The sequence below is a fragment of the Folsomia candida genome, unplaced genomic scaffold (assembly GCF_002217175.1).
Source record: "Folsomia candida strain VU population unplaced genomic scaffold, ASM221717v1 Fcan01_Sc012, whole genome shotgun sequence".
NCBI classification, from domain to species: domain Eukaryota; kingdom Metazoa; phylum Arthropoda; class Collembola; order Entomobryomorpha; family Isotomidae; genus Folsomia; species Folsomia candida.
In genome coordinates, this window is record NW_019091204.1 from 4,245,365 (window position 1) to 4,259,527 (window position 14,163).

The window sequence follows — 14,163 nt, forward strand, 5'->3', positions numbered from 1 at the left end:
AATCTAAATACCTATGCCATGTTCAATTAGACGATGCATACATACCTACATTGCACTCGTTCGCACCCTTTACTTTCTACACTGACATAATCAAAGTAATAATATTATCCAACAACATCCACAGAAACACGGTCCTCGCACTTTTCTTGATCGCAAAAAAATTGCCAACCTTCATCCTCAAATTTGTCAAACTTTTAAGCTTCCGCCTCCCCAACGAGCTTGTACTTTTCTGAACTCCCCAAAATAGCAGAAAATCTTCTGATTTTCCCGTGATATTTGCCACCAGTGGGATCAACTTGTGTGCCGCACCGACCAAAAGAACCAAAACTATGCCCGCCTGCAGGACCAGTGAAAATGGGACATCCTCATTTAGCACGACGAGCACATAGCCGAGCACACTTCCTAACGAAATTGCCACCAAAAGTGCGACCGGATAGACATAAACTAGAATTCCGTTCTGTATCTCGGCAATTATTTGGAGCTGTTTATATTTCAAAAAGTAAATTTGAAATTGCTCAAATTTTGAAATGGCCACGTTTTGAACATGACTTCCGGTCGCATTTCTTCTTCCGGTATTGTCACTTGCCATATCATCGAGACAAATGTGCAAGGAGGACGTTACGTTCACAATGTAGATTAATAAACTAAAGATCATGATGGCATTGTGAAAAACGAGGGTGAAAGTTAGTTCAACGCGTAGCAGGATTTTTATTTTGGGTGGAAGACAAACTCCGCGAAAAAGGAAGTATGACGGATCCATATTTGGAATGACGAGTGGAATGGACGACATTGCTATCGGAGTAGTAAAAGTGAGAGGAAATACGGTATTGAGTAACAAACCAATCGTCATGGAAGAAGAGGATTCTGTAAGGTGGAATTGTATTTATTAATTTTTTGAAGATAGTTTCTTTTTTATTCCTGTTCATTTTTTTCCAAATTCCTTCGCTTCGAAATTCAATTTAAATTATTCATTCATTCTTCACTCATTCTATAAATAATTAGCCCCATGAATTTAACATAGGGCAAAAAATGAATGAATAAAAAATACACTCATCCATTTTGAAATGTCAAATCTTCATTCATTCAATGAATTATTCACTCATTCATTTCGGCAAAATTGAACGAATATGAATAAGTCTGGTTTCTTTCTTTGAAATAGTTTAATCTATTTTTTCGTTACGTTTGGTTGAATTTTTTATTTGATTTATTTATTTTATATTTTTTGTCTGAATAAAAATATGAATAAAAATCTTATTTTGAGAAAATTAACTTACCTTGAAGTTTTCCCGATTCTTTCAAATTGTGTAAATTTCCACTTATAAAACATATCTCGCTGCTTTTTAAAACGTAGGTAACGATATTCGTCAACGACACCATACTCGGACCAAAGAAGACGAGAAGGGTGATAACTTCCCTCGTGGAAATGTCAGGATCCTTAGCATAAGAAAGAATTTGGTACAAAATAATGTACAAATAGTACAAATTTGATAACAAAGTCATGCCGAAAAATAGAAACCAGGGAAACAGCTTGGATTTCTGCGTTGCAAAAGGTCTTCCACTGCCCCTAATCCAAGTTATGTACTGCGGATAGATCGATTGGGAAAAGAGGGCGTAACGTTGCATAGCGGAGAACGGATCGAGTGAAATTTGAAATTTTGAAAATTTCGAAAACATGAATTCACTCATAATTTTTCGGCTTGTTAGAGATAATTTCCGACAATACATGATATCAAATTATGTCTGGTTCAGGTTGAAGCTTTCTGTGGAATACTTGACGTAAAACGAAACAAAATAACGCACAATGTTGGACTTTAGTATGTTTGGGCTCGAAAATTCACTTTCGGAAATAACAAAGTTGACCAATACGGTATTGTGGAAATACTGGAGGAAAAACCACTTCAAACAAGACAAAAATTGTTGAAGTCTGTATTTAATATAGATGAAATTCATGAAAATGGGTTCATAGATTATTTGTCTGGATTATTGGTAAATCGTCGATGACATTTATACAAATTTATATCTTCCCCAGCCGATGGAATTGACAGACAAATAATATATAAATTTATCGATTTTAGTACCTACTATTTAAGTTAATTGTTTTTTCATGAGTAGGCCCGGTTCCTAATAAAATTAGGCAAATAAGACAAATATCAAGCTACTTTCCAAATAATGTAATTACATTCTTTGAAATCTACTATCTCATATTGTGAGCAGTTCCAATTTTTCCAGAGAATAGGTTAAACATAATAGAATTAAAGTAGTTCGATATTACAAACTTGGAGAGCTATGTATTTGTATGAAACAATGCTTTTCAGGGGACAACATCGAATATACACTGCGACCGGTAAAACAAGGACACCTAACATTTTTTCCAATTTCTCAAAGGCCCTTCGGAATGTATAGCTGTTTCTTTCGCCATTAAGTACTACAGTTGCTAGTAGTCTTGTCGCAAAATTTTGTTAAAATTGGTGCAGAGGCGTTGAAATTATTTAAGAACATGTCAAAATCAGGTGGCCAGTAAAACAAGGACACCCCAAATTAAATTGATTGTTTTCGGCGAAAGTAATTAAAATATGACGAACTGTGGTAGGAAATTAAAATTTCAGTACATTTGGGATATTTTGGTGAATTTATGACATAAATTTACTCTTTTCTTCGGTATATTTCACATAGTGAGGGATAAATTCCCGAAATTGGTGCAGAGTAGAAGCTCAATGTGCATTACGGCGGAGTATTTTCCAAACGTACAATCACCTAAGTGTCAGCCGACCTTTTGTAACAAGGATTAAGGCCAAGGGGATTACTTTCAGTAGAACAATTAACAGAGGACGCAAGCCTTAAACGACACAAATATAAAAATTCACTACTCGCCGTCACTCTAGCAACAACTGTGTAACAATTAGCCAGCTTTGAGCGGAGTTTTAGCTTCCTAGTTCAACATCTGAAACTATTCAGGCCATGTCTGCTTGCTCAAACTTCGGCAAGAGGAAAATTAAGATGAAACCGGTACATCCCCAGAAGCAAAAAGATGGCGGATTCCAACGGGCGAAACAACGAGTGACGTGGACTTCTAAGGGGGATTACACCGTCTTTAACGACGAGAAATGAGTTACCTGCGGCGGACCTGCTAGCTACAACTATTATTTTCGTGACCTTCGCAAGGAAAACCTTAATTTTTGCCATAAATAGAACGGTGGAAATTGTGTCATGATTTAGGTTTTCGTCGGTCGCGGAATGACGTCCGAAATCGTATTTGTTCGTACACATTTTAACTTACACGGTCATAAAAACATCTCAAGAGTAATTGATTTCACCCGAAACACAACTTCGCAAGAAAAAATGGCTGTTTCAACCAGAAAATACACCATATTATGCATTTCGGTAATCAAAGAATTGGTTCTAAGACAACGGTATCGACTTTCTGCCTTAGCCATTGAGGAGTTCGGGTCTAAATTAGATTAAAAATATTCAGGGATACTTATAGCGTCAAGTCTATGCTCATAGGCGACCATGTTCAACAGTTTTCCAAGTAAAACAAAGTTGCATTGATGCATGTGATTCAATGCCAACCAGTGTCATTAATCAGCACGTGGGGTCGATGAAAAATTAAAATTTGTCGACCATCAATAAAGGGGATAGCTATTCTGAGTATTGATCTGAAAGAGAATTGACAAAGTCCAAAATAAATGATTCAAAAAGCAATAATTCCAAAGGTGTCCTTGTTTTACTGGCCACCTGATTTTAACGTATTATTTGATAATTTCTCCGCCCCTGCACTAATTTTAACGAAAATTTGCGACAAGACTACTACACACTGTAGTACTTAATGGTGAAAGAAACAGCTATACATTCCGAATGGCCTTTGAGAAATTGGAAAAAATGTTAGGTGTCCTTGTGTTACCGGTCGCAGTGTAAAAGATTATCTGTTAAAAACCACATCCCTACATATGTAGACAAATATATTTCGATAGATATGCAGGGCTAAAAGAAAATTTTCCAATGGGAACAAGCATGGGCGAAGTTTCCCATTTTAAAATTCATTGTCAGGGTATGCTACCCCAGGTTTTTGGGGTATTGGGGTATTGCGGGTTTTGATGGGTTTTGGGGTAGCAAATTTGAGCAATACCCACGGGTTGTCGGTGTTTTCAAATAAATAAAAATTGCATAATCTCTTAAAAGAACATGTTACTGATAATTTTGTAAATTAATTAGATGCTAAAATTGAATTAATGAACTGCCTTGTTGCGAAATAGTCGAAACATCAGATTGTTTTCTTAACATAATATATTAATACATGAGACACTGACTCAGTTTATCCCGACTACCCCGACTACCCGCAAAACCCAGGTAAAACCCCGGGGTATGGGGTTTCAATAGCAAAACCCCGGGGTTTTCCTTACTCTGTTCATTGTCCTATGGGCGTCTCCCGTGGGTTCCCATGGATTTCTTTTAGGTGGGGATGCCGTCATATCATTTGCACCGCCAGGGACGTCGGAATCCCAATCGTTCAACCAAACCTAAGTTGCATAATCTGAGTATTTATATTTATTTCAGGAGTTACGAATGCGAGGATTTGGAATGTGAGAAAAGACGTGAACATTTTTGTGGATAAAAAATAACGGAACAATCAGAATATTATTTACAAATTAAATACAATGCTTTTCACACCAAAAATCCAGTATCGAGCTGTTACATATCTACTTTGAAAACAAAACAGCTTAGGTATCAAATTTAGTTTAATATATATACACGGTACACTTTAGTGGATAATGAAGCAAGGTATTTAGAGTTTATTGTCAAGAACTTCGATTACTCACTGAAATCTTCTTCATAGATTGGTATTTTCAGAAATCTAAACGACCTAATTAAATTTAGTAAAATAGTCGGAACCGCGACGAGATAAGATTAGATATTTCAGGCTCATAGTTCATGACTGAAACTTAATTTTTTTTAATGGTTTGCAGACTTTTAACTCACCACAAAATCGCCTACACGTGCCATACACTTATTTATATCGATGCATCTAGTTGGTAAAATCATAAGGTATGTATGTATGCTAGAATTAGAATAAATTAACTCTGTTGTCAAATATTATCAATATTGAATATGTTGTCTACCAGCTGCTCTTATTCTATGAAATTTCCGATTAAAATTAAATTCCATTGAAGTAAACCTTCTTAATTTGACCTAGCCAACTAATTGCATATGTATTTAAATACATTCATGTAAATGTGTAATTATTACACAGCTTGAAGGATATATTGTGGTCTCAATCGATGAATAATAACTCCGATGATCGCACTGCACGTATAACCAAATTTTGCCCACATTCACGTGGACGTTATGGTTTGTACTTGAAAACCTTAATTTTAAAAAAAATAATGCTTATGCCAGGCAAGCTACCGTTTTAAAATTTAAACCATAGCAACACCCACACTTAAAATTTGGAGTCGATTTCGTGAACTGTATTTATCTAAATTATCAAGTTTTTCACCAAATTAGGTCAAAGTATTAATTTATTGATGAATTCAATTATTAAATTTAATTATTTCACTTCGTTCTATAAACCAAAGATTAATTGTAACCTTAGTCTCTTGAAGATAATAACAAATACTAGAATATTTATGTTTTCATTAACTCTACACATCCCAAATATTTTAATCAGCATTCAAAATTTTATACATTGTAAGTAACATACCTGTTCAAAAATTTAGTTTTCATTCAAAAGTCATTCATGCCGATTTCTGACTGAAAATTTTCATTCACACTCAATCATTCATTCATTTTCATTTCACTTCACTTCGCTTCATTGGACTTCATTTCTTACTTCGCCCCATGTATCAAGCATAGGATGAAAAATCCTTTCATTGACAGTCATTCATCTGAAATGACGGAATCCTTCAGTCATTTTCACTAAAATGACAGGAAATTCATTTTCATTCACTATCATGTTCAGTCAAATGAATGAACGTGAACAGGTATAGTAAGTATTCAAACTTTGTCAAGCATAATGTCGATTAATAAATTTAAAATAGTCAGAAGTCATCTACGGAACGTAGACCTGTTCAGTCACCTATTCCAACTGATCCGTCTCAAAATGAGAACCAAAAAAGATTTAGACCTTCTTATCCTAACTCTTCAGTACGGACGTTATTGTTTACCAATCAAGTGGGATTCCGCGAAGGGAAGAATCGCTACAAAATCACCGAGACAACAAAAATGTGTTATTCTGACATTGGTTGTGCATTTCTTGATAACAATCTGTCGCCTCTATTCGATCAGCCTGCACAAGTCTGTTATGGACCGGGCAGAGCCTGCTCTTATTGCAGTTTCGTACACAATCTCATTCTTGGTGCGATTAGATGTTCCAGTCGATTTCAGCGTTGTGCAGCTTATCAATTTCATATCACTTGGAAATAACTCTCACAACGGTAAGTTAACCAAGATACAGTATGGAAAAATTTTCTTAAGACCCCGTGAGTTTTTCTAAGAAAATAGGGATATATCGGGCGAAACATTTCCAAACAAACCAAAATTTAGCATGGATACTTATCACAGGGCAGAGTGTCATTTATTAGGTGGCTTCAGCTACTTTGTGCGAAGACTTTGTCCCTCTGTCCGTCTGTAAGCAGGATTAAATACGTGACAACGGATCGAGATAATTGAAATCGGTTTTCGACATTATACATACATACTACCCTAGGGGGTGGATCCTCTTTTGGGTAAATCGGACCATATCCCTTGGCGCCAGGGGGTGTGGTAGGGCAAAATGAGATTTTTAATGCAATTGAATCTATAGATGAAATTCAGTGAAATTAAGTGTTTCCCCAATGTTGTGGGAGTGGTTAGGGTAAAGTAAGTCTGAAGCTACTTCCGTGCGTTTACGACGGCGTATTTCACTATATTTAGGGTGCTGCAAAAAGTCAGATAGCAAAATCTTCACATACTATATCCAAAGCTTTCTGTTTTGTTGCAGGTGATGGAAAAGCTTCAAAAATAAACCTGTATATTAGACTCCTTTCATACATGATTGGACTCAACTGCACGATAATCGGTATCCTATTGGGAATATTGGCAATTTTCGTCCCATGTCAACCGCTCCTCTTAACCGCACCACTTTGTCGCGATGGAGTCTTTGTAAAAACGTGGATAGTACGAATGTTTTTTGGCGGAGTTGAGTCCATAGTTTTTATCAACATCACATTAGCAGCATCCTATTACTTGATTCAAGTATTGCTTCACGGCGTAGCATTCTTATTGATTGATTTCATCATTTTTGTAAAACAATATGAGAATGAAATTTCAAAAATTGTGGAGTATAAAATGGTACAAATTTTTGAAAAGTGCCTTAACTCATGCATCAGGGGTCGAATATTTTTGGTTGGTGCATTAACAATTCCTGCCTTTCAAATAATAATTTGTAATGTTGCTGTTAAATTATTTCAGTCGGATAAGATTATAGGGTTAATATTTTTATTGGGGTACTTTCTAATACTTCTCTTTACCGTGGTAATGTTTTCTGTCGCGGCAAAAGTCAATACTTTGAGCAGAAATTGGCTTTCTCGGAGTAAATGGAATACTTGCAAAAAGTGGGACAGGAAAGTGCATAGATCCTTGACACCGTTGAGGTTGGAATTTGGTAATAATTTTGTTGACACCTTGACACCGCTGGTAGTTCAACAATTTTGTGTGACAGAGACGGCTTCATTCCTTCTTCTGACAAGATGAAGATCTTTACATGGAACGTGTGCAATGTATTTTGTACTAAAAAAGTACTCAATCCGGCAGCATTGATCAAAATTTGTTTGATATTGTAGATACAATTTTATTTAATTGTTCTATTTTACGGAGAAAATATTTATTAGAAAGTAATTTTAACCGCTTCAGTTGGCAGCGTTAAATATAATTCTGCAATGAATGCAAAATAAAATAATTGTACAAGTATTTATCTTGTCTTCATACATGATACTAAAACTCTAGCAAGCCATTCTTTTTTCCATACACTGAATACTTTAGAAGCAAAATTACTACCGTTTTTACTAACCTAATTACCAATACAATGAAAACCTGCTGCAAATTTACACCAAACTCAGTGTAAATTTATCACGTTAGCCATAATCATTGTTTAACCAAAAACAACAAACACAGCACGATAATTTACATTTTTAATTTACATTTAACGGAATTTTGTAATTAAATTTTGTAGCCTGATGAACCAAAAATAAATTGCGAAACGCATCTCAAGTTTTCTGAACATTTGGATGGAATTTATTTTCCCCCACTTATTTCAAGTACAAATTTAAATTATTCTATCATTGGCAGATGTCCCAAAATTAATAAACTATACACTTTTTACGCCCCACCATCTCCCCCTCTTTGACGTCCTTCCCGGATAAGTAGCAAATTCAGGGTTTGGTTTAGAGGTGAGCCGGGCCTGGACTTTTCCAAGCCCGGCCCGCCCAAGCCCGGTTCAAAAGCCCGTCTCAAAAGCACAGGCCCGCCCAGGCCCGGAAAAATTGAGCCCAGGCCCGCCCAAGCCCATTGGGCTTTTCATTAAAAAAGCCCGCCCAGGCCCAGGCCCACCGGGCTAAGCCCACTGGGCTCCTTGTAAGGCTAGGTTTAAATGAATGATTATCAAAAATACCCATCATTCAATATAGTTATTGAGGGGCACCCTAAAATTTATAAAATATAATTATTTAATAAGATGTACATAAATAAAAATTCAACTTCCTGAATTAAAACTGCAATTTTTAATTGATTACAGTACAATTTTCAAGCTGTGTAGTACCTGGGACTAATTTCAAGTTCCCTAAGTGTAAGATATGTTGAACATGTGCCAAGAACTGATTGTCCTGATTTTAGCATGAACAATAAGGATGACATAATATGTCATAATATATACACATACAAACGTATATTATACGTATGTATGTGTATATAAATATACAGAATGTAATGATAACAGAAAGGAACAAGTAAATTTGTTGTGTAAGAAGATAACTGATGGGGTGAAAAAACATCAAGAACTTCATGCAGTTGTACCGGTGTGCTGCAATTTTGAATATAATCTCATTCACCCCCAACAAATATGAGACTGGGTTGTTTTGATTCGGGCTTGGACTTTTCCTAAAAAGCCCAAGCCCGGCTGGGCAGAAGCCCGCCCAGGCCCGGCCCAACTAAATTTGGTTCCTCAAAAGCCCAGGCCCGCCCAAGCCCGGTTGCTGACAGGCCCACCCGCCCAAAGCCCAATGGGCCTGGGCGGGCCCGGGCTAGCCCACTTAAAGCCCAGGCCCGGCTCACTTCTAGTTTGGTTTGTGCAGAAATTCTGAATTACCAACGGCGTCCCTTTGTCGATAAAGTTTGAGCCGAATTTGATCTTTAGAACGTTGCAAGCTTTCATCTGTCTGGATACGAGGGACCGTTTCCCTCCAAACTTGGTGGCATGTCTCACCTGCAGTTTCAGCGTGGTAATTGACCTACTGTTTACCCAGGATCCAAGCGTGATGGCGCCCACATTGCCCATCCAACTGTCAATCATGACAAGGGGAAAGATGATAAAGCCGGGCATCGCTATTTCGCCGTGCAGTTGAATGCAAACGTACTGACATATGATTTGCACGAGGGGAATAACACCAATGACTCCCGGCATTACCCGCATTATCAGGAAGCCGTTCATGTACGTTTCTAAAATTTGGATACACCTGTAAAGCTTGATGGAAGCTAGAATCCCCGAGATCGTTTGGGCTTTAAAAATCCGCCTGTAAATTTTTTAAAGTGAAAATATATAGCAAGTTTACCATAAATAAGCTGTGGTAAGGATACATATGCATATTCAATTATGGAACTTCCAGTTGCCTTAATCACGTTTTTTTAATGGCAGGAAAATTGGACTGCAAAAATGTTCGTCACTGAATTTTTAGAAAATAATCTTATTTTTCCCCCAATCAGCCTAATTTCAGTTTGCTCTTCGAAAGTGTGTAATTACGCATGATTAGTAGGCTCACTTTATTTTAAAATATTTTCAAAACTTTTTTTGTACCCACCCTCTCAGTAATTGCAAGTAATTGAGAATTCCCACAATTCCGGCAAACATAATGTGAAATATCCACGTGGCCCCGCCATAGCATATTTGGAAACCAATCCTCGCATCGAACAAGATGACGAGTATTTCATGTCCCATATTCCCCCAGACTAGTTTCTCGCAACGAGGCGACATCGACAAGAGGAAGGGAGGAGTGCATGGATCCATCGTTATCATCGCGCTCACCGCGAACGGCACTAGGAACACGGTAAACTCCATCATGATTATGAAGAACACCATCAACTTTGTTTCGAATGACGGTTTGATGGTTTCGTTCACTGGAAAAGAATGACAGAAAATCCTTATAAATGTGTAAAATGTGTTGACTTAATTCGTCCCGATGATGGCTTTTTGGGCTTAAACCATATTTACGCATAACTTTACAAGCACAAGTTAAAATTCTTCGTTGAGATTTTACCATTCGTAGAATAAAGATAAGTCATAATCATAGGGCGGATATGTATGTACTTAAATTCCTCAAAATATGTATGTAATATGTACTTAAAAAACGCGAAAATATGCACGTAAAACATATTTTTCAACCGAAATTTTCTACTACTAATTTTATATATTTGCATTTAATTTTCGAAAAGTTTCAAATTTGTAACACTCTTATTAATGAATTATTATGTATTGTATTTTAATATTCATGTAATGACCCGTAAAACGACATTAGCCATATTTAGAGATTTTCAGGGGCAATTTTATGGCTTGAAAAATGGGGCAAAATGGATTTTCTAGTCGTTTACACGAATTAAACTCCGTTATCATGAAAGTATAATTTTTATCCAACTTTAACGTCTGAATGAAGAAAAATATTTTTTCCTCAGGAAATCCTGAAATATGCATTAAAATGTTTATTTTTAGAAAATGCTCGAAATATGTAGGAAAATATGTGTATTTACGAAAAAACCTCAAAATATGTATGAAAATATGTATATGTACGAAAACCCTAAAATATGTAAAATATGAAAAACCATGTTTGAATTTTTTAAATCATGCTTCGATAGGATGTGTGTATACGAAGTTATAGTAAGATCTGATTGGGAATGAAAAAGTTAGAAATACATACATATCCGCCCTCTGGTCATAATAATGAGCATCCCAACATTCACCAGAAGAACCCCAGTTTTCCCCGATTTTGAGTTTCAAATTTTCTAATACCCAAGGAAAACGGGGGCAAATTGGAAACACGGAAATGGGAAACACGTTGTCTGTCCAGCTGTAATCTGTACGGCTGGACAGACAACGGACGGACGGACGGCGTACGGGCAGCGTATGGACAGAAGGACAGACAGCCTACGGACGGTCATAAATAGCTGAAGCTACTTAATACAAAATTGCATAAGTACCTTCAACAAGGCCTTTCTCAAAGGCTAGTATCGAGTTGATTATCTGTACCGGGGCGATATCCAGCCCAACATCCCATCCCGCCGCAAGAAAAATTGGGTACCCGACCACGAATAGGAAGCCCTGCAACCTCTTCAACATTGTGACCGGACCAAAGCAGAAGTGCTGGAGCAGTACGAGCCAGTATATTACGGTGGTGACGAATTGCAACTGGGAAAATCGTACCCGAATACGGGACTTCGTTACGACAACTTTCCCAGATTGGGGGTCAAATTCAAAGGGGAGGCATCCTGTATGGCGGGTAAGCTTGAAATGGTTACGCAGTAGGGGGAGGAACTGGGTTGAATACATGACGAAACAAAATCTATGTGGCAACAAATAGGTTAGAAAAAACGGCCTGTTTAACCTTACCGTGATTTTGAAGAACTGACATTAATACGTACAAACTGAACCTACGAGGCTTCACATTTTGCCGTTGGCGTAGAATAAAACACTCATAAAAATAACGTTGCTCCTTTAAAAAGGTAATGCAGCTTGAATTGGATATTACTAAAAATCTGGTAGAATCAGGCATGTAATAATTTCCTACCGAATTGGTGGTAGTTGTGTTTGTCATCAATAATTATTTTATTATTACCACAACGGTTATGCTCGTTATTACCGCGCCGGCAGAGTCAAATTTATTCATAATCAGGCCATTCATGAGTTATGTAATGCCAGTTTTCTTAGAGTGAGTTAAACCATGTATAAAAAACCCAGAAGAGTAGCGTGTGATAAAGAGTAAAATTTGTTCCTGATTATTTTTCGCAGGGTATTTAATACCGGATTACGAGTGCACTTATTTATTTACTTCTCAAAATTGTAACATTATTTTTAAGAGTGCATCAAAACCAGTTATAAAATATTTCATTATGGCCAATCTAATTAATACAGATAATCTGTTAATTCACAAGATAAATCAAGTCCTCCAAGCGCCGATTGGTTGGATATACAATAGCGTGGAAATGGCAGGTATTTATAAATACTTGGCATATCGACTTATCGATTTCACCGCTCATCATTAGAGACCTTATCGTTAAGATTTATGTATCCCTTCAACTTGAATATTAAGTTGGACAGAGAGAAGGGAATGTTCCACATTCATGCAGGTAATTACACTCTTAGGCATCTAATATTAAAATAATGACATGCTATATTTACGCAACGTGGTATGTAAAAGTAGTATCATGCATGGAGTAATAACATACCTGTTCACTTTCATTCATGTGCTTGATTAAGATAGTGAATGAAAATGAGTTACCTGTGATTTGAATGAAAATGAATGGTTCAGTAATTTCATTCAGTCCTGTGAATGAAAGGATTTTTAACTATTTTCGTTTTTCACCCTATGTACATGGGGCGAAGTAAGAAGCGAAGTCAGATGAAGTGAAGTGAAATGAAATGAGTTTGAATGCAAATGACTGCGTGTGAATGAAAATCTTCAGTTAGAAATCAGGATGACTGAACTTTAAATGAAAAAGCTTTTTTCGAACAAGTATGCGTATTTAATAACTCGTTATTCAAGTTTATCATATCTATCATCAACAAATAGTTACCTACGAACCGGTGTAATTTCAATTACAATGGGTATCAACGTTAACACCGAGATATCACTACCTTCCTAACCATGCCAGATTTCTCACAGTGTATGTACACCTGGGTAACATCCATCAAATAGGAATTTATCGTAAGGCAGGCAGCTATTGATTTAGAATTTCTACTGGTTGGTGTTAAAACTATACCGGTGCGTAAAGTTTGCTACCGATCTTAACTGTGGAGCTATTTTGCACAGCAAAGAATTATTTACCTATATATGGGGTGTTCCATAAGTATCCGGAATTTTTTCATTCGCATATATCTATGGGATATCAGGTTGCCCCAAATTCGAAATGACCGAGGTCGTGTAGCACATATGTACATCCTTCTACCAAAATCCGAAAACCAGAAGTTGATATCTATTTCCGTTCCAAAATGGGTCAAAAACCATGGAGCAACTTGCGAAAGCTCTCCACTACCACGAAAAAGTGGTTACGCGCTCCAAGAAATTGACCTGTAGCTACCTAACAAATCAACTAATTCAAAAACTGAAAATTTGTCATAAACTACTGAGGTATGAGCTACAAAAAACTGATAATCACAAAAAAATATCTGGTCGGCCCATTCGTGTGGCAACCCCAAAAGTGATGAAATTCGTAAAAATAGAAATTTGCACTGTCGGAGCGTAATTCGATTCCGTACTTGAAGTTATCACCCAACATAATACATTGTGTTAAAGCTTAGAAGTTATTTATCAAATCCTGTAAGGTTTTGTAAGCGGGTGGCTATTAATGAGCCCTGAGAATATCTTAAATCATCAGGTATAAATGTCTTAATTTTGGTTATCTTAATTTGCCCTGAGTTTAGGAAAAGGTAGCCTATCGGATATCTAAATGAGCCATGATTAAATTTACAGTTGATTGGATATTGAATCGTGCCAACGAAATGGGAAAAGATTAATATATGAGTCTGAGGGGACAACCCTTCACTGAAAGAATCGCCGATTTTGATGCCCTTTGGATACGTTGTAGTACTAGGTGAGGCTAGTAAAAGTTAAGAAGGATTTTAGTTCATGACCCCATTTGCTCCCGCCACGCCCACTCAAAGGTGCGAAAAACACGGCAAAATGTTTTGTTTTTCTTCACTATAATTGA